At 42.6% G+C, this 20,116-nt stretch overlaps 1 protein-coding gene across 5 annotated transcripts in view; it reads left to right on the plus strand.

Annotated features, from left to right (window-relative positions):
- Positions 1-124: 124 nt before the first annotated feature.
- Positions 125-20,116, plus strand: part of tnk2b (tyrosine kinase, non-receptor, 2b) — a 69,726-nt gene continuing 49,734 nt past the window's right edge. For 2 of the 5 annotated variants that reach the window (XM_076295153.1, XM_076295157.1), the window contains exons 1-3: positions 125-202; positions 309-400; positions 14,766-14,984. The gene's annotated coding sequence lies outside the window, so the exon portion shown is untranslated. Of the gene's footprint in view, positions 203-278; positions 401-3,906; positions 3,958-13,898; positions 14,047-14,765; positions 14,985-20,116 lie in introns of those variants that run through there. The other 3 variants (XM_076295155.1, XM_076295154.1, XM_076295156.1) reach the window with 3 other exon arrangements.

Consider the following 20,116-nt stretch of genomic DNA (forward strand, 5'->3'; position numbering starts at 1 on the left):
CAAATATAGAATTTTTTAAATCGTCAGTGCTAACATTAATTGATTAAATAATAACATTCATTTTAACAGGGTTTCAAAAAATGAGAAGAGATTTCATAAAGTGAGAGCTCAGTTTTTAAAGCGCGTGTCCCTTTAAGAGTGGGTTGCTAACGAGCATGTACAAAAAGAGCAAGGAATGACTTGTGACGTGACTAATAAAACAGTAAGTTAAAGCGTTGCAAGAAACTGTAAGATTGTATTGTCATACTGTAATTACAGATATTTTTCAACAGTATGCTACACATTCATACATTTACTTCACATTACAGCCCTCATTACGCGTCTGCAAGGCTGTTGACACGCAAGTGCATAGCTAACTTGTGAGAGGTGACACCGTCGTTGGAGCAGCGAAGATTGACAGGTAACCTTAACACTTTAATTGAATACTTTGTAAGTTTATACCGTATGTTTCTGCATTAAGTTGCCACCCATCAATTGACAATGCATGTGCTCTTTGACATCAACAACCACATAAGGTTGTCGCGCATACATACTGACTGGTAAAAGTAAATTGCATCCATTTAAGTCAAACAACTTTTTTGTGACCATGCTGTTTTCACTACAAGCTACATCGGCAGCAGTGAAGCAATTGTTTGCTAGCGTTACGTCCTTGCTGGTTTCACACCAGGCGGGAAACTGGTTGAGTAACATTAGGTGTATAAGACTTGACGGTCCAGTAGAGTTATTGATTTTGTTTGTAGGTTTGTAAGGGGTAATTTGAATTGTCACGAGAAGCCAACCAGTTATGTAGGCTACTGTTTTCCCTTCATTTATTGCTCCAAAGAATCCACTGGAAATCTGTCAACCAGCTAACGTTAATGGTTTACCAAACTTCTATTTTGAACTCATTTGATTTACACTTAACGAATTTTAATATAAAGTGAACAAAAAGTTTGGTCCATTATGTGCGTAGCTTGACTTTTATTATGGGTCCTGAGTCCTGGCCAGGTGTGTGCTCTTATAGGCATAACATTGGGTGCTAGATAATTGTAGAAGCCTGTCTCTCCATGCATATTGGGCATGAATGTATCCATGCAATGATATTGGCAAACACCCAGGAGCGATTAGTGAATTGAGTCAGCCCACCAGCTGCTTCACAGGTGAATTCAACCTCTAGGCTATAATTATCTCAAGCACTGCCAGGATGTCACGGGCTCACTCACTGCCCTAAAAACACATCAGCAAATGGGTGGATCCTCTAGGAAGAGTTGGGTACTATCTACATTATGTCTGTAGAAGGCACTTAATACTACTGCCTTGCCAAAATAATCAACTGGCTGTAATGAATCAGGCAAGAGGCAGGTATTTTAAAAAAACCCAATACAGACCCATTGAAGAGTTGCACACCCCACATGTGATGCTGTAGTCCAGTGTTTCTCAAAGGGTGGTCCGGGGACCACTGGTGGCCCGCAAGCTATCCCAAGTGGTCTGCGAGCAGACGTGGTAAAATATAATATAGATGAGTTGTTTGCAATATTGAACCAACTTGTATGTAAATCCAAACAGTTCTGCAACACTGCCTATGTAAGCTACGCCAGTTTAAATCATATGAATCCTCTGACACAATAAGCAAAGTGCAAAGACAATAAGCAAGGTATATCCTAGAACTGTGTAGGCTAATATACTGTTGAAGTAGGTCTAACCTTTTTTTAGGTGGTCTGTGCGTTTCTTTTTTATTGGTTAAGTGGTCCTTCGTCTGAGAAAGTTTGAGAAACACTGCTGTAGTCCACAGCATGTAATTACACAGCATTGGTAATGCATCCTGGTGTGCAGCCCAGGCCATTTTCTCCTTTTTTCACTGTCCAAAGAGGTGTCTTGGTTTGCGGCCCAGCAGCAGAATCTGGACTTTTGGGTGTGGTTTCAACTGCTCATTTGACTGTGTGGGTGGTGACTTAAGCCCACTCTTGGTTCAGTTACTGATGGCTCATGTCCTGTATATTTATCAAGGCTTGATAAGGCAAAGCCTTTAAGTAAATTGTAATGGCAAGGCAGGGAGTTAAGGGACAATGAAGAGCCAGCATGTCAACCACATGTCTCACATTATATGTTATGACATATAGGGGTGGATTCCTGTATCGTATTATGGTAATACTCCCACAGTTTTTCAGGACTGAAAACTAGGTAGAACTGCAGCACATTGAAACGAGTCAACGTTATCCCTCTCAACTGATGGGTGTGGGCTGTAGTGAAACTGCAACTGTGTCTACAGTCTACAGTACAATGTAGTTCTGTACTGTAGGAGTTGTAGGCTGTTGTCGCTTTCATTTGGCAGACTTCTGACATGTTTGAACTTGATTCGGAGGTTATCTTTGATCTGTCTGGGCCCCTTAAGGGTACTGTTTTTATGATGTTGCTTCTACCAATTAACCTCTGCCTCTTGGATTTAATCATAAATAAGTGGTAAAGACTACAGCAGAGTAAGATCAGGATTAAAGGAAGAATGAGCAATTAACTGTCAGACCGAAATATGAATATGTCTGCTGAAAAGAACTTGGAAGTGAATGTAAAGCAATATCACAGTTCCTGCTGTAGTGGTACGTATTATAGTGTGAGCGGCAAAAGGCAGGGTTTCGCACAATATGAAGATTTCAAATATCTTGATAGCTATAAGATGGTGAAATATACTTTCCTCCTAAAGGATGTTTCACAAATGTACCAGCCAATTAACTATAAAACCTATATAAAATGTGATGTGATCAGATAACGTTGAGCTGTCTTTCCCAGTGGAGAGCATTTAAACCTAGTCAGTTCCACCACAGTTAGAGTGGTAAGTGTTCATTGACTTATGCATAAAAGCCCAATCAATATTGTCTTCCCAATTTAAAATCAATTGTGAAATGTGTAACACATCCATTAGGTCCATTAGGTTAAGGCAATATTCAGAATAAAATGTTGCATGCGCAGAGGTTGCAGAGTGTTGAGCTGGAATATTCCTGTTTACATGTTAATTGGCATTCTGAATTAACCAGCAAAATACGATAATAGTAGCAGCGTCATGATGTCTAAACAGCCTCTGTCCCTGAATTTTATCCATGGCTGCAAAAAAGGTGAAATTGCCTAGATTAGAGCCACTATTGACTGCTTTGATTCTTAGCCTAATACGCTGCTTTGATCTGTCACCAGTAAACATACATACACAGACTTAAATTAATATTCCAAAAGGGGGAATGGTCTGATTAATGTGTTTGCATTCTGAATATTCTGGATAATACAGTCGTATACCACTGTATAACAGTAGAGTTAAGTATAAGTATATATACTCTTTTGATCCCCGTGAGGGAAATTTGGTCTCTGCATTTATCCCAATCCGTGAATTAGTGAAACACACACAGCACACAGTGTACACACAGTGAGGTGAAGCACACACTAATCCCGGCGCAGTGAGCTGCCTGCATCAACAGCAGCTCGGGGAGCAGTGAGGGGTTAGGTGCCTTGCTCAAGGGCACTTCAGCCGTGCCTACTGGTCGGGGTTCGAACCGGCAACCCTCCGGTTACAGGTCCGAAGTGCTGACCAGTAGGCCACGGCTGCCTCAAGTTGGTATTCTTCATTCAGGAGAATTCATTCAGTCCTACTGTAGGACCATGTGTTTGGAGGTAGGATGTTTATGTGTGTTTGGAAGCACGTAGTTTGCTGGGTGCACTCCACACACCTGTGCTCTCTGCTGGATCCACACTGATGTCATCATTAGCCATGCTGTCATCATTAGGACTGTGAACTGTGGCTCATAGTTGTGCTGTGCTGACTCAACTCTGTCAAATGTTTGCTCTGGAAGGTGTGTCGACAGTGAGTTCATCTGTCAACAAAAGGGCTGTTTGTTCTTGTGTGAGTGACCAAATTTATTGGAAAACCGTTTCGCTTTTTCTCAGGTTGGTTTGGTGTGTTGGCTGAATGCACAGGAATTTCCTCTGGGCATGCAGGTACAGTAGTGCCAACCATGACTTTCTGTTCAGAAAATTGCCTAGATGAGGAAAGTCTAGCAAACGCAAAACATTTTTAATTCAGGGGAGAAAACTGATATTTGCGGCAGCCGTGGCCTACTGGTTATCACTTTGGACTTGTTACCGGAGGGTTGCCGGTTCAAACCCCGACCAGTAGGCACGGCTGAAGTGCCCTTGAGCAAGGCACCTAACCCCTCACTGCTCCCCGAGCGCCGCTGTAGCAGGCAGCTCACTGCGCCGGGATTAGTGTGTGTGCTTCACCTCACTGTGTGTTCACTGTGTGCTGAGTGTGTTTCACTAATTCACGGATTGGTAGACGAAATGAAGAGACCAAATTTCCCTCACGGGATCAAAAGAGTATATATACTTATACTTATTTAAGAAATGTTACCATTATTATGACCGCCGCGCAGCGATTATTATGACACCCTCCGAATGCATGCCAAGTTTTGTGTACTTTCGTTCATGGGGGGCCTTACAATAAAATAATTTATGTGTACATTTAGTGACGTACACCGACAAGGATTCCCGGGACACTGAAAGACCGGGGTACACAAAACTTGGTGGGCATGTACCCCCACATGGATAGCATGGAACCGTCATTTTTCGTTTTGATCTGTAGCCCCCCCGCTGGACTGGACCCCCCGAAAGGAGGGTAGGCCAGACACAGTTCTCTGTGAATATCTTGAGAACTGTAGGGCCTAGGATGACCATTTTTTTTCCGTATATTTGCCTCCAGGGGTCATGTTAACCCATTTCATGTGCACACATGTGCACAAACAGATACACACGCACACACACACACATTCACAGTAATCATACGTATGACATATAATCACACAGTAGACATATGTACGCTTCCATGCACATACGCAGGCACACACACACACACACACACACACACACACTCACACACACACACACACACCCACACACATAACATAAACAACACAAACAATCAAGAATTTCTCAGAATTATGAACAGGCAAGATGGAGGTGGGGTTGTATAAAATGAATTTTACATGTGAAATCTATGAACTAATCATGTTTTGGGACTTGTTGTCTAGCAGATACCAGTGAGAATTGAGTGTGGATAATGCAATTTAGTGAGACAGTTAGAATCATATAGGCCTTTCAGCGTGATTTCTTTTTGTGGAAAAAATGTGCTGGACTGGGCGGCGGTCATATTTTGTACCGCTCTGCGGTACATCTAGTTTAGAGGAAGTTTTTCTCACATTTGTGCAGCTGTCGCTTCTATGCAGTGACATGTAGTGGCTGTGGGGTAATTTGCTGGTGTGTCATCAGGAGAGATGTGTTCAAATTTTGCAAAAAGTGGCGAACATTCATGGCAAACATGTTTTCTCTGAACAGTTAAATTTCAACGATTTGCTGTAAACATTCCATTGTAACGATAACACTTTATCCACTGTATGCTTGCGGAAGAACTACCTCCTCAGGCTGTTCACAAACATTCGCCAAAAACTCAAGGCGAACAGAAACCTGTTTGCAAATGATCTCCTAATGATCTCCAAATGGTCTTCCACGAATTTGAACGCACCTCTGGATTTGCATATATAAAGCCCATAAAGGCAGTCAAAATCCAACGCCAAATTGGCAGTGAATGAGACAATGAGGCAACCATATGTTTCATGTTATTACACAGTAACGTAGGCCTAACATTAGGCTATGGGATTCACCTTTTATTCCCCCAGCCAGCAAGTTATTTCGGTAGTCACTGTGCAGGATTTTATTGTACCGTGTGATTTTATTGACACTTGGTGGTATGGTGTTGGATGGGCCAGTGAACAACCTGTCAAGACTTTTTGATATCTGTCATGCACGACTGTCCGTCATGCAGTTCCACTATTCACTGGCCTATTTCTGAGAAATGAGGCAACCAATATGAAGTTCCCCTCATGTAATTCATATAAAGTATATCCATAATAACCATACATGTGGCCTGGTGTCATTTGAACTGGTGTGGAGTAAGCTGAACAAAGGAGATTTGGTGGATGCCTGCCTTGAGTGGATGCGAGACTGTTCTTTTCCTGGAGCTACAATAAACTGGGTTGGTCACACAGGTGCAGAGCCTGAGTAAAAAGCATGTTCGGTGGTAATTGTGTTTTTCTTTTTATATACTGTAACTGACCTGCTGATTTTGTCTGGAGACTGTTGTGGATTATTGTTCTTTATGGTTCTTTAACTCAAATAGGTTGGACTAATTTGTGGTTTTACAGTATATACAAGTTTTGTTTTATTTCATTTTAAGCCTGTGAGGGGACAAATGCCACTAGATAGGCCACATTTAGGGAGCTGAGCCACTGGATATTTAGGCCACCGTTTCAACAGGTTCAAACAAGTTGACTTTGGACTAATCTACAGTTCTGCCTATAAGTTTGCATACCCTTGCAGAATTGTTCTGTTGTTTGGAAAATATGACTGATCATGCAGACAACCAGGGATAATGGTCAGGTGAATGCCCTTTTTTAATAACAATGATAACTGAAATCACCAAATTTACCCTGATCAAAAGTTTGCATTCCCTTTAATGTTTTGCCTGATAATATACATACCATGTTGACACACCCAGGTTTTATAGGCTATTAAGGGTACGTTTCCAAGTAGCTAAAACAGAAGTACCGTAAAACTTAAAATAATCGCCGAGTCCCTAAGAGACGCCTGTCTCTTTTAAACGCCTGCCGTGGCTACAGGTTTGGGTTAAAGGCCGGTCTCCAGTAGAGGCCTGGTCTGTTTTTTAGTTTCGGGTTGTATTTAATCTTCTAAATATTCTTCCCGTCAGATCGTCTGTTTAAAGATTCGCAATGACACGAAACCGTTACAGAAAGGAGGTTACAGCAGTGTGAATTAGATGTTGCACGTCATTACAAGCCGTCGCAAAGCATTCACATGTCTGGTCACAGTTGCAAGGTTTTAGAATGTTGCATGAAGTTGCTGCTCATCTCGTTGCGAATCTTGGGTGTGATTTGGGCTTAAGTATGGCGCAGACTGCGCACGTTATGATTAGATGGCATTAAAAGACTGCGGTGGGGAAAAGCTAGAGTTCCAAATTGTGTAACTTTTTTTCCCAATATGAACTATGCCTATATGTCCGACTTCGTCATCGTTCAATTCATCCCTTGTGTTTAAAATTTGCGGATAGGCCGATGGTAAGCTTGTTTTTATGCTGGCAACAAAACCAGAACGGTTCGCGAACGTTATTCTTTATTCTAAATGCCATGGCGAGAAAGAAGTCAGAAAAGGAATTTACCTTAGACTAGGCTATATCAGAGCCCGTCTACGGACATCCTCTGGCTATATAACCTACTGAAATAGGTTAATGATGTAAAGTCAAGTGCGCTTCTATGGGACTGCTGTGTGCGCACAGTTTTTATTGATGAGTCGGAGTGGCAAGTGCTGCGCATAGTTGCAGTGGAATGTGGCTGCCCAGGACATTATAAAACTTATCACTCTTAGACCTACTCATACACGGCGGTGAAATGGCGTATTTAGCTGTCTAAATTCGAATCATATGCTGGGGGAGAAATCGTCGGACATCCATGATTATTTTGTTATTCAGCACCCCTGGTCAAAAATATGTTCCTGCGAGCCTGTAAGTAGGCTATGATTTGAATGTAGACTGTTGTCAAATTTGGCAAATACAAAACGGGAGAAACAATATGGTTCATGCTCTCTCATGCTGTTTCATTCGTGCCGAAAAGGAGGGAGAATGAAACATTAAGCACACTTTTGCATAAATAATTCCTGAACAGTATCAGGGCTGATAATGCAACTGTATTTGACAAAGGACCGATATAGGCTATTTGCTATAGTGACAAAATATGAGCTTTCAGTGTGATACGATCTCTTTGTAGATTACGTTTAATTAAAACGTGTTTCATCTGTTCTGGCTATCCAGCTATTTGGATCTTACTGTATCTCACAATTAACAAAATCTCAACACTAAATGAATGATGATCCGTAATTGTGATCAGATAGCCTAGTCATATAGGTAGACATAAGATGAAATAATTAATTCGATAATATTTTCCATCTTTGCAGAGGAAAAGTTTTGTGTAAAGGGAATTAAAGGCCTGTCTCATATAGACGCCTGTCTCTAATACTAGCCTGTGCAGTTTGGCGATTTGGGAAAATAAAAGCCCGGGCTATTATTTGGAGTTTTACGGTAAGTAATGGTTCTGGAGTGGCCATTAGTCTCCTGACGTCAGTATCATTAAGCTACTTTTGGGGGATGTCAAACGTGCAGCTCACGCAAGACAACCCAAGAGATTGCGGGACTTGGCTTTTTGCCAAGCAGAATGGACATTACTACCATATGAGAAAATAAAGATACTCATCCACAACTATCACAGAAGACTGCAAGCCATCATTGATGCTTAACAATAACATTGTTAAGAACATGGATCATCTTTTTTCATTCATTCATTCATTCATTCATTCAATCTTTATTTATTCTCAGAGGTTCATTGAGGGTAGTCTTCATTTTCAGTGAAGCCGAGATTACACAGTAACAATTAGGGATGCACCGAATCCAGATTTTTGGGGTTCGGCCGAATACCGAATCCACTGGTTAAGATTCTGCCGAATCCGAAACCGAATACCGAATCCTACTCCATCCTCAGTCCATTAACACAGTAAACACATTTATGAAGTAAATAACATCCACAGCAGTGTATATTTAATTTTATTTTATTTTAACTGCAAATTGAACATGTAGCTCGACTAGAATCACCTTCTTTGGACTGAAAGTACTGCCAAACAACACTTTTTCTGCTCAAGAGTTCCATTTTCACTTTCTCACTCACACAGCCTGAGCTACTGCATTCGAACGGGCCACCTACGTAAACACCTTCCTATAATCAAAGGCGGCGTCATGACGTCGACCAGTGTAGCGCGCATAGTGTAAGCGTAGGGTTCGGTTCGGTGGGGAAAAATTCTAAGGTTCGGCAGAAACCGAACCCCGTCAAAAAATCCAATATTCGGCCGAATCCGAAACCGAATCCTGGATTCGGTGCATCCCTAGTAACAATGGAATAACAAGAGATATAGTATAATAATTGTGGAAAATAAAACAAAATAAAACAAATAATAAGATAAGCTACATAACAGTATAAGGGAGGAAGGGAAAAAATACAGAAAATAATATTAATAATAAAATAATAACAATAATAAAATAACTTTTACATAAAACAGGTATAATTTGACATAGGAAGGTTTGTGATTACAGATCTGAATTGATTATAGGAGTTAATTTTTATGTTACATTGGAGATTATTCCAGGAAGTAGTTTGATCAGGGCCAGAATTCCAAACAAGCATGTAAATAATCAGATACCAATGATTATGTCTCCTCAGTCAAAAATTACCAACCCACTTTACCATAGAGGACACAATGATGAGTGCTATAGCCATCACCAGTAATGAACCTCAGGGCAGAGTGGTAGACTGAGTCCAGGGCTTTAAGTGAGCAAGCGGTAGCATTTCTATAAATCACATCACCATAGTCTAGAACTGACATAACAACTGAATTATTTATTAAATCTCATTATTTTCTTTCTTGCTATAATGATTATACTGTTATGGCATGACTTAATTGTTACTAGAAAGAAAACTAAAAGTTACTAGCTTTTCCTATTATTATTCCTCTGCCATTGGAGTCTATGGCAGCCCATAGAACGCCTGGCTAAAAAGTGCTGAAATTTGTAACACATTCCGATTAAGGTCCAGACTCAATGTAGGGAAAGAATAACAGCCCTCCAAGGCAACTATTTATGGGCAGTTGTCCCATAAATGTCCTCTGGCTTTTACAGCCTGCTTTAGAATCTGCTGAGCTCTCCTCTGAACTCGCCAGAATGAAAGACGTTACTGTCCACAGGTGGGCTCTGATTCAGACAGATGAGTGTGGGCTCCTCTGACCACTGTCTTTGAAAAGTAGTTTGCTTTTCAAACCCAACTCCCTGTGATTGGTGAGTTGTTGGAAGCCCACTGGTTGTTCTGTCTTTTTTAAGTTTCTTTCCCCCACTCATGTAAATGTGTTCGAGGCTGGAGGCAGCTCAGGTCCCACAGAGCTGTGGTTTCTCTTCTTCTCTGGAACTTCGGGCACGCCCCACAGTTTGTGAACCACTACACCACACAGAGTGGTTGTGATATGTTTATTCTGTGCTTGCTTTTGTTTATATTTTGTAGTATTTTTTTGGTGATGACTCGAGCACCTCACCCTATTTCAGGGCACCATTTGTCAGAACTGCAGTGAGACTTGGCCTCCATGTCTTGGTCAGAACAAGTCTAATGCCTATGAGGCTCTTTTTTCTAAGCACTAGGGGTGTAACGGTACACAGAAGTCACGGTTCGGTTCATACCTCGGTTCGGACATCACGGTTCGGTACGAGTTCGGTACAATGGAGGGAAAAGCAAAACAAAAATGCAGAAAGCATTTTTTTTTGTACATTTCTCAGGCTGTACCACCTAGTGTCCTACAGTCTCTTTCCTGAGCTATCTGCAACAGCCTGAAGTGTGTAAGATGTAGGCTAAACAGTACAATAAGTACCCAGACTCCATCTGTAACTTGTGTAAACAAAATAAAACAATCAGCTATAAAACTGAAAATAGGCCTACAGCATCTCTTATTTCTGAAAGTGCAAATTACATAGAAAAAATATTTTTAAAAATCCACTTAAGCAAGTCATCTGTGTAACCTTCAACATCTGTGTTTAGTTGTATATGGAAGGGTCTACAATTTGCCTTAATATTTTTCATTGTGTGTAAAGTAATAATCTAGCCTACTAACTGTGAAAATATCACACTATTTTGCCTTTTTTTAAAAAACGAAATTGCTTCTTTCATTTCATAAACAGACAACTAGAAGTCACGTGACTTTGCCCTTTGACGTTAACTCACCGTAGCATGGTTTGTTTATTAGCCTGGTTAGCGTTGTCACTTTACTGTCTATGCACTTAACACTACCAGCTCCTCATGTGAGAAGTTACAAGTTACCCCAACAGGTAATTACCACGCGATTTACATAGCTTTCTGTCATTACGAAAATGTTTAATTTAAGCCATAGGTTTTGGCCCTATTTGTATATGTATCCAAAGGCTGCTGAAGCGCAGGGGAAGTTTTTTACCCCTCGTTTCAGTGATTGGTAGCCTACATCATCTGGGTGATGGCTTCTAATATGTGTAGCATTTTTTCCACTCACATACCCAACAACTGCTGAACAACGCCGACACACAGTTTCATCTTATCCACCACTCTTTCGCCAGTAGGCCTACTAACGTTACTGTAACTGAAGTTCTCAAACTTGCGATCTTAAAGAGACCAGCGGATCCTCTAACTCTTGTGGGTCGCCACCACTTGCTTAGTGCTGCTATCTCTGACTGACTGACTTGACCGACGACCTGACAAAAAAAGAACATAGGAGCCAATCAGAGCTTCACAGAGCTAAGGCGAGGCTACAGATTAGCGTTAGGTGTCGCTAAAGAACTCCCGTAACTCTCGCTACTTAACATATGCGCATGACATTAATTAATCCGCACACGAGTTTTATGTATTTTTATACCGTGTATTCTCCGTGTAAATTCATGCACCGAACCGTGACGCCCGTACCGTTTCGGTTCAATACGAATACATGAACCGTTACACCCCTACTAAGCACATTTTCACCCTCACCAGAAATCTCTTTCTTTTTGTTAGGTTGTTTTCACACTGGGTCCGTTTAACTGTACCATACCCGAGTGAGATTACTCCCCCCTAGCCCTGACCCAGCTGGTGTCCATTCACTTTACATATTTGTTTGTGGATCCTGGTCCATTCATGTCATAAACACTACCTTGTTTTTACCAATATCGCTTGGCAACATTGCAAAAACTGCAGTTTATTTCCAGGTTTTGGAACAAATAGTTTTCAAACTGCACCGGAGTTCTAATGAGCCTTACCCCAGACCCCCGTTTTCTAGCGGACCCGGGTCCACACCTGGGTTCAGTAGACTGTGTTCACGTTAGCAAAAATCACCGAACCATCGGTCCAAACGAACTCTGGTCCGGACTAAACGGTCTAGTGTGAATGTTGTAAGAATAGTGAAGAGAGATATAAAATTGAGTTGAGCATGGACTGAGTACTGAATAAAGGTAGAATCCCAAAATCCCTACTCTGTGGCTTTGCATGTCTCCAAACAAACCTGTTGCAGTCGGCTTTTACAGTGTAGTGTCGTTGCTTTCAGCTGAGTATCTTAGGCTTGAATACTGTACCACTCTTCTTGGCTTGGTTGATGTAAATGGTGATGTGGTGATGACACAAAAGGAGTTGTTTTGCGGCTACTGGCTTTCGTAACTCTGCTGTTTGTCTAAGCAGCTAAAACCAGCGCAGCATCAACGGACAATAGCTTGAAGAGCCTTGTCATCATGAAACTTGCATACAGATTACACACCCAAACACTTACCCTTGGGTCATGCTTTTCTCCCTGTTGTTGTTGGGTGGGAGAGCATGCAGAAGGGGGGTGGCATCCTAAGTGTCCCTGGAGTGAGGGATGGAGCCGCATGGCGTCAGGCTCGCCTCGGCTGCCCCACCACAGGCTTGCCTCAGCCCAGCACTGCCTGACCAGCCACCCATTACATAATGTTTGCGTTCAGCCTGGGGAAGTGAGTCCCCCACCCCACCCCACCAGCAGCAGCACCACCACCACCACCAGTGCAGCAGTGGCACCATTACCACACCATTACCCAATTCCCCAGGGAGGAAACGTGGAATTGTCATGTAGAAACGCCCGTGTGTTTTGCTCTGAGACAAAGGCGCTTTTGTGGATGGGCCAAAGTGAGAGAGTTGGTGGCTGTGCACTGGCTGTTCCTTAGCATAGGTGGGAGGGCTGGGATGTGAATTGGCTTGATTCACAGGCCGGAGCCACGGGGGCATTCCTGCAGTCTCCAGACGACCACTGGCCAACCATGGACCCTCCCTGTTATGCCAGCCAGCCAATCGGTTTGCTTTGTCAGCTCTGATGTCATAATAGCCAGGGTTGTGCTCTCCAAGGAAACAAAAGTGTGCTGCTCCATCAGACTCCCACACTTCAGGAGGTCTTCTGTCAGCATGAAACCTGCTGGTCACTCCAATGCATTTATCGGTTTACAGTTACTAGAAATCCAAACATCAAGGAACTCAATGTCATCTTGATTTGTATGTTAGTACTAGATACAGTTTCTTCTATGGTAGATCTATATGTACCACCTTTGCCTGTGCCTTTTTTAGGCCAGGCAGTTTTATTTGTATAGCACATTATATACAGAATGCAACTTTACATCATCCGGGGGAAAAAAACCCTGTAGAATAGCAGGTAATGATAATTACACATATGAGGGATAAATAAACAAATTAAAAAGGATAATATAAAAATACATAAAAAATACCAGTTACCATAATTGAAGGTCAGATAATACATAATAAAAAACACAGTACAACTAATTAAAATGAAGTGTACAGTATGATCAGACTAGGACTATGCCACAGAGAGCAAAACTGGCAGCAGTTTGGGCACTTATGTCATCTGGAAGTTGGTTCCAGAGCTGACCTGCTATTCTAACTGTAAATGATCCTTCACTGTGTTTGGTTCTGGAGAGTAAGGAAGTAGATGTTTCTCCTGAGGTCTTGGGGGAATATATTGTGCAAGCACATCTGACAATTACTTTGGTCCCAGTCTATTTAGTTTAGTTACCATTCATCAGAGAGAGTGAGAAAAGCTTATGCTAGAGTGTGTGGTTGTGCTTGTGTCTGTGTGTATGTGACAGTGGTGGCTTTCAGCTTCCTCCCCCAGAGAGTTCTCTCTTTCATTTCCTTTGCAGGTGTGTAACTCTGTATGGGCAATTTCCTGCACTTGTCTTTCCCACATTCTCTCAGATTTCTTGCTAAATGAAACTTATCTGTCTGCCTGAAATGTACCCTATAATACAGCGTAAGGGCTAAGCCTAGGTCTTCTGTTACACTATTGTTACGAGACAGACCTGTCTCATTGTGATTCAGGGTATTAGTATAGGCAAATCATATAAAATAACCTTCCCTTGGGGTAAGTATTCAAACAGGATGAGTGTGTGGGTGTATTCATAGTATCTCTGTCCATCTTGACATTGATCGTTCAGTTTTGTGTGTGTGTGTGTGTGTGTGCATATGTGGGGTGTACTGAGGTCACTGAAGGCTGATGTCATAGCTGTGCAACTGTGTAGATGTATCACTGACAGTTATGTCCACCGTCCACCGTGTTCTCCAACAGAGCAAGATATGCTCAGAGCATACAGAGCAAGAACACGCTCAATTTTGTTCACAGTCAGATCTCACCGAGACAGCTCCATAAGGCATTGTATGAAATGACTGTTTATCCGTTATCTCATTGGAATGACATTGTGCAAATCCATGCTCTTGTTTGTGAAAGAAGGGGTGTGAATGTGTCTATAAGCAAGGGGAGCGGTGGCGGGGAGAAAGACTGAGAGACTGAGAATCACAAGAACCAGCGAGCATATCGTTTTTAAAAAAAAATTTTTATTGCTAAATAGGTCTGATGTGTTGCTTTATAGGACATATGTTCATAACATTTTTGACAAAGTGAGAAATACCTTTGCCTAACTGTCAAGCTGTGTGTTGTTGACTGTTGGTAATTTGTGTGTGGGTGAGATCACATAAAAATATGTTTTTGCTGGGAGGTGTGCTTGAGCGTGTGTGTATCTGTGTGTGTGTATATGTATGCTCACATGTGTGTGTGTGTCCGTGTATGTTTGTGTGTTTCTGCAGTGCTGAGCCTCCTCGCCGCTGGTGCTCCATGGACGGTCGCGTGAGGGATGGCCTCTCTGAGTGACACGCAGCTCCGAGCTCTCAGAAGCAGCAGCTGCAGCCATGGACTGGGCCACCAGCCTGCCTGATAGAGGCTGAACAGACAACACACACACACACAGACACAGACACACACACTGGCGTGGCGTTGCCCTCTTCTCTTCACTTGCAGGACTTCAGGTAAGATCTCCTGGGATACTCTCTAGACTACTAATGCTTGTTGTAGGTCGGTAGCTATTGGAGTTATTGCACTGTTGTGACTTTACATGTTGGTTCACTGATGGTAGAATTTACAGTTGATAAGGCAACATGCTGTGTGTGTGTGTGTGTGTGTGTGTGTGTCTGTCTGTGTCGTCTGTGTTGTCTGTGTCATCTGTGTCTGTGTCTGTGTGCATGTGTCACTTCAAGTCCTCACTCTTCCAAGTCTTTTATGAGTGCTGGAAGGTGTCATTGTGTGTGTGTGTGTGTGTGTGTGTGTGTGTGTGTGTGTGTGTGTGTGTGCGCGCGCACACGCCTGTGTATTTGTGTGTGTGTGTGTGTTTGGTGCCATGGGAAGTGAAGGTGAATGAGCAGGATCCTGTTACTCTTTCCTCCCACATGCCTACAGCTTCTGGCTGGTCATGTGACACAGGCAGCCTGAAGCACCAACCCCCACCGTCACTACCCACTGCTTGGGCACCCAGTGTGTCATCCATCCCTGACTCTCCCCCTCACTGTCACACTTGCTTTTCTCCTCTCTGCTCTTTTATCACTCTCTCAATCAGCAGAATTCCCCAGTGTTATGGCACAAAGTGTTAAGATATGTATGGATAGCCGAGATATCAGTTTTTATAGAGCAGACATGCACTTCTTTTCTAAAACACACACACACAGATATTCACAGACACACTCATGCGCACACACAGTGGTTGTCTGTTTTCTACAAGAACAGGAGAGACGTCAGCGTTGATAATCTAAGCAATGACGGCTTTTTTGTCTGCACAAAGGCCTCATAGTGGTGTACAGCTGAGGTAAGGCTATTTGTGTGTGTGTGTGTGTGTGTGTGTGTGTGTGTGTGTGTGTGTGTGTGTGTGTGTGTGTGTGTGTGTGTGTGTGTGTGTGTGTGTGTGTGTGTGTGTGTGTGTGTGTGTGTGTGTGGCTAGTCTTATATTTTCCCAACCAAACGCTTTTAGAGAGGAAATGTTGGCCATTTGAAGAGAGGCTTGTGTGTGACCTGTTCCAGTGGTAAGCCCACATTTCCACTAAATTAGATAATCAGACTCTAAATAGGTTTTAACTCCCACACTCTTCCCTCTTGTCAGGGCACCCTGTGTTGTCCCAGTAAGTTTGGTGCACTGGTTAAATTACAACATAAATGCATGTGCAAGAGAGTGGGTATTTGTTTACAGGTTACAAGTTATGCCTGTCTGACAACTGGTTAGTCCCAGTTTGGTGTGTGTGTTATCTGAATGTTCCTGTTTGCAACTGATCATTGTACAGAAGAGGGCATGTAACAGGCTACATTTTTCAGGGGTGGGGGGCGGGGGGGGGGGGGGTTACTGGTGGCCCATCAGGGGCCATGGATCTATATTTACCCCAGAGTGTATGATGAGAGACACAGAGAGAGAGAGAGTGAGAGTATCCGTGAGAAACTGTCAGTGAGGTAAATTTAAATGGATAGGGGGGGTGGGGGGCAAGGTAGGCAGAGTTGAGGAGATCGTGGAAGACAAAGTGTAAGTAAAGAGATAGAGATGCATGAAGGAAAAAAGGTGGTAGCAGGAGGAAGAGGGGAAGAGAGACGGGGGGGGGGGGGGGGACTGAAATAGCAGCGAGCGTGCTTCTTCTGGAGTGCTTGTGTGAATGCCACGGGCGGTGGGGCAGGGGGCACGACTGACGGCTCCCCAGCCCAGAGGAGAGGTGAGAGGAAGGAGCTCAGTCAGAGGAGGGGGAGTGTTATTTTAACCCCTCGCTTGCTCATATCCGGCTCAACTCTCTTATGTACACATGCATACACACACACACACACACACACACACACACACACACACACACACACACACACACACACACACCTATGCATGCACACTGTCTTCGTTTCTATCTCTCACTCTCTCATGCACACACATACATATGCACACTCACATATCACAAGTGTGTATACACACACACACACATACACACGTTCACAGACCTTTCTCATTCCTCACTCCTGTCTTGTCTCTCATGTTCCCTGGTTCTCCATCTCATATGAGGAATCGCCTTACCATACTCAAGGACACACAGCATGCCTCTGCCGAGAGCCCTTGACATGTTGCCCCTGCATGGTGCTTACAGTACCATTGCTACGAGCTGTGTGCTGTATATGGACTATTTCTTGCTACTCCCTTGGTTTGTGTTTTGCTGTCTGCACGGTACGTAGATGTATATGTGTACAGTGACGTTCACACATTTCGTTTGCCTCGGCAGCACGTACGTAAGCCTTGGGCTCCTTCCTGAGAACGGCTGCGAGCAGTGGATTGTGGGGTTGCGTTCACAAGCGGGAGTCGGGATTGTTGTATGGAGCAGTTGATGGGTTTTTCTGCTAATGAATTCTGGATTGTTCAGCAGAGGTTGTTTATTTATTCATTTGGCTGAGGCTGGTATACAAAGCAACTTACATACCAGTATGTCAGTTAGTTCAAGGGCCAGTCTCCCCCGAGTCTCGCCGTCGTCGCTTTTAAACCAGTAACTGTGAAACTAGACTCTAGCAAGTGTTTAAATGAGATGAGACTACATGTATGATGGCATGTGGTTGCTTTGCATTATCTGTCTGTCCGACTCCTACAGGATTGTGTAAGGACAGTGTTTCAACATTGTTTTATCAGTTGCCCGATGGTTGAAATGTCGCACATTCAAAAAATCTTTGGAACAGGGCATAGTGTTGGATGGGTATGGGTTGCATGGCTTTTACTCCAGGGGCCTAAATTATAAAGGTTATAAAAAGTTGTGCAAACAGGTAAAATGTATGTAAGCATCTTTCACCGCAAATATCAGGATTTAGAGAGAAATTCTATGCGGAAAAACCCATGCACATACAGTAAGTTACACTACGTCTTTCAGCGATATCTGATGATTAGATTACAGAAAAAAAGTTCTGTCCTCAACAGAAATATTTAACTTATGTTACTACTTTTGTGGATAATTATCATCACTCATATATAGTTACTACTTCTGTGGATTATTATCGTATTTGGCAGACTATATGGTATGCAGCGTAGGCTAATAGCTAAATGTGGCTACACTTATCTCTTATCTCTCGTTTCTGTCTCAGCACGGTCATCATGGAGCGGAAGAGAGGGTTATAGATTGACAAGCTGATCAGGCCACTGCAGTTTAATATGGCTCAACAGGCATGATGATGCAATCACCGAGGCCTGTACACACACAGCACCTCTGTTCCTGCATACAGTACACCCACACACATCCGCTCACACAACTCTCTCTCACTCTCAGTCACTCACTCACTCACACATACATAATGACTAATATTACACAAGCATACAATACAACCCACATCTATTCACCCACATGCTTCCACTCACTCACTCACTCACACACACACACACACACACACACACACACACACACACACACACACACACTTTCTCTCTCTCTCTCTCTCTCTCTCTCTCTCTCTCTCTCTCTCTCTCTCATACATTCACAATCCCATCCTGTCACGCTTGATTCATTAACCTCCCATCCATGCTGCACCCACCTACACATTCACAGACAGAATGGAGAACACATTCATATTTACACAGTCATATACAGTCAGACCCATGCACCCACAGACCTGCTTATAGAGGTAGGAAAACGTGACAAGCCTGTCTTTTTGTTTTGAATGTTCCAGAGTCGTTAGCTTGGTGTGGGTGTGTGTGTACATATACATAAAAGCAAGTAGACACATTCGCTTTTTTTTTGTTAGCTTTTTTTAGACCACCAAAATAAATACACGCCACCCAAAGAAATGTTTGTGATTAAAACCTAAACCATGTCTTGATGTCTTCTATTTTTAGAACAACTTGGAGGCAAATAATTCTTAACATTCTGCTGAGGCAAAAGGTGTGTGTCTGTCTGTGTCTGTCTGTGTGTGTGTGTTTCCTGGCTTCACTGCCGTGCTCAGTAGAGCCTTTATGCACATTTAGACACACACATACACACCTCTGGTTTATGCGTTCATTTGTTCAGTTTGAGATGCTGATCCACATAGATAGATAGATAGATAGATACTTTATTGATCCCCAAGGGGAAATTCAAGGTCTCAGTAGCATACAAACATCACACACAACATGCACTTACAGCAGAAAAAAAGTTATATATATATATACAGTATATGTACCGGTATATAAACACCACAGAACAATAAAGACAGTAGAAGACAGGGTTGTGCACAATTCGAATTGCAATTCTGCTTCCTGTTTGCTTCCTCAACTGAAATGCAAGTGCAATTCAAGAATTGAATTGGAATTTAAGAGCCAGTTTCAATTACATTCTGGAATTTTGCACAAGCCTGGTAGAAGATAAAAAAATACTAAATGAAACTAAATCAAATATCCACATAGTGTGCTTAAGGATGATTAAGCATGAGGCGCATGCAGGGACTGAACCTGTGATTCTGTATGCATGGTAAGGTGCTCTATGAGAGTGAGTGTGCAAATAAGTAAGTCCCAACAGTGCAATAATAAAGTCTAGAGACCAGCATAAAATAAATATGGACATATAAGAGAATAATGTAACCAAAGTACTGTAATATATAAAAATATATCAGTGCAAGAATAGGTTTAAGTAATAGGGTTACAGGTCAAGTATTAAGTATAAAGTGTTAAGTATTAGGTATTAAGTACGGCTACAATCCAGGCTGTGGGAGGAAGGGAGGGGTTATGCATATGTGCTAGCATGTAAACAGTGTTGCAGTAAAAACAGTAGGCCAGTGGACAGTCAGTACACATACATGGAGAAGGTGGAGAGGCAGACAAACTATTCAAGTCTATCTCTCCTCTTCCCTTTAGTGAAGCATAGAACAATGGCCCTGGGGACAAATGACTTCCTCAGTCTGTCAGTTGTGCATGACGGTGAGCGAAGTCTCCAGCTGATCAAGCTCTTCTGCTTTGTAATAGTGCTGTGGAGTGGATGACATTCATTGTCCAAGATGTTGATCAGTTTGTTCAGGGTCCTTTTATCTGATATTGAAGTGATGCACTAGGATAGTGACATGGGCACTATCCTAGCTGATGCCAAATCAATTCTTTATTTCAATCTCGATTTTGATTTCCAAGGGGCATACCGGTAACCAG

The sequence above is a fragment of the Alosa pseudoharengus genome, unplaced genomic scaffold (genome assembly GCF_046254945.1).
Source record: "Alosa pseudoharengus isolate Yale_2024_CS ecotype anadromous, Long Island Sound unplaced genomic scaffold, YU_APseudo_1.1 YU_APseudo_1.1_scf_2, whole genome shotgun sequence".
In the NCBI taxonomy this organism is placed as follows: Eukaryota; Metazoa; Chordata; class Actinopteri; order Clupeiformes; family Clupeidae; genus Alosa; species Alosa pseudoharengus.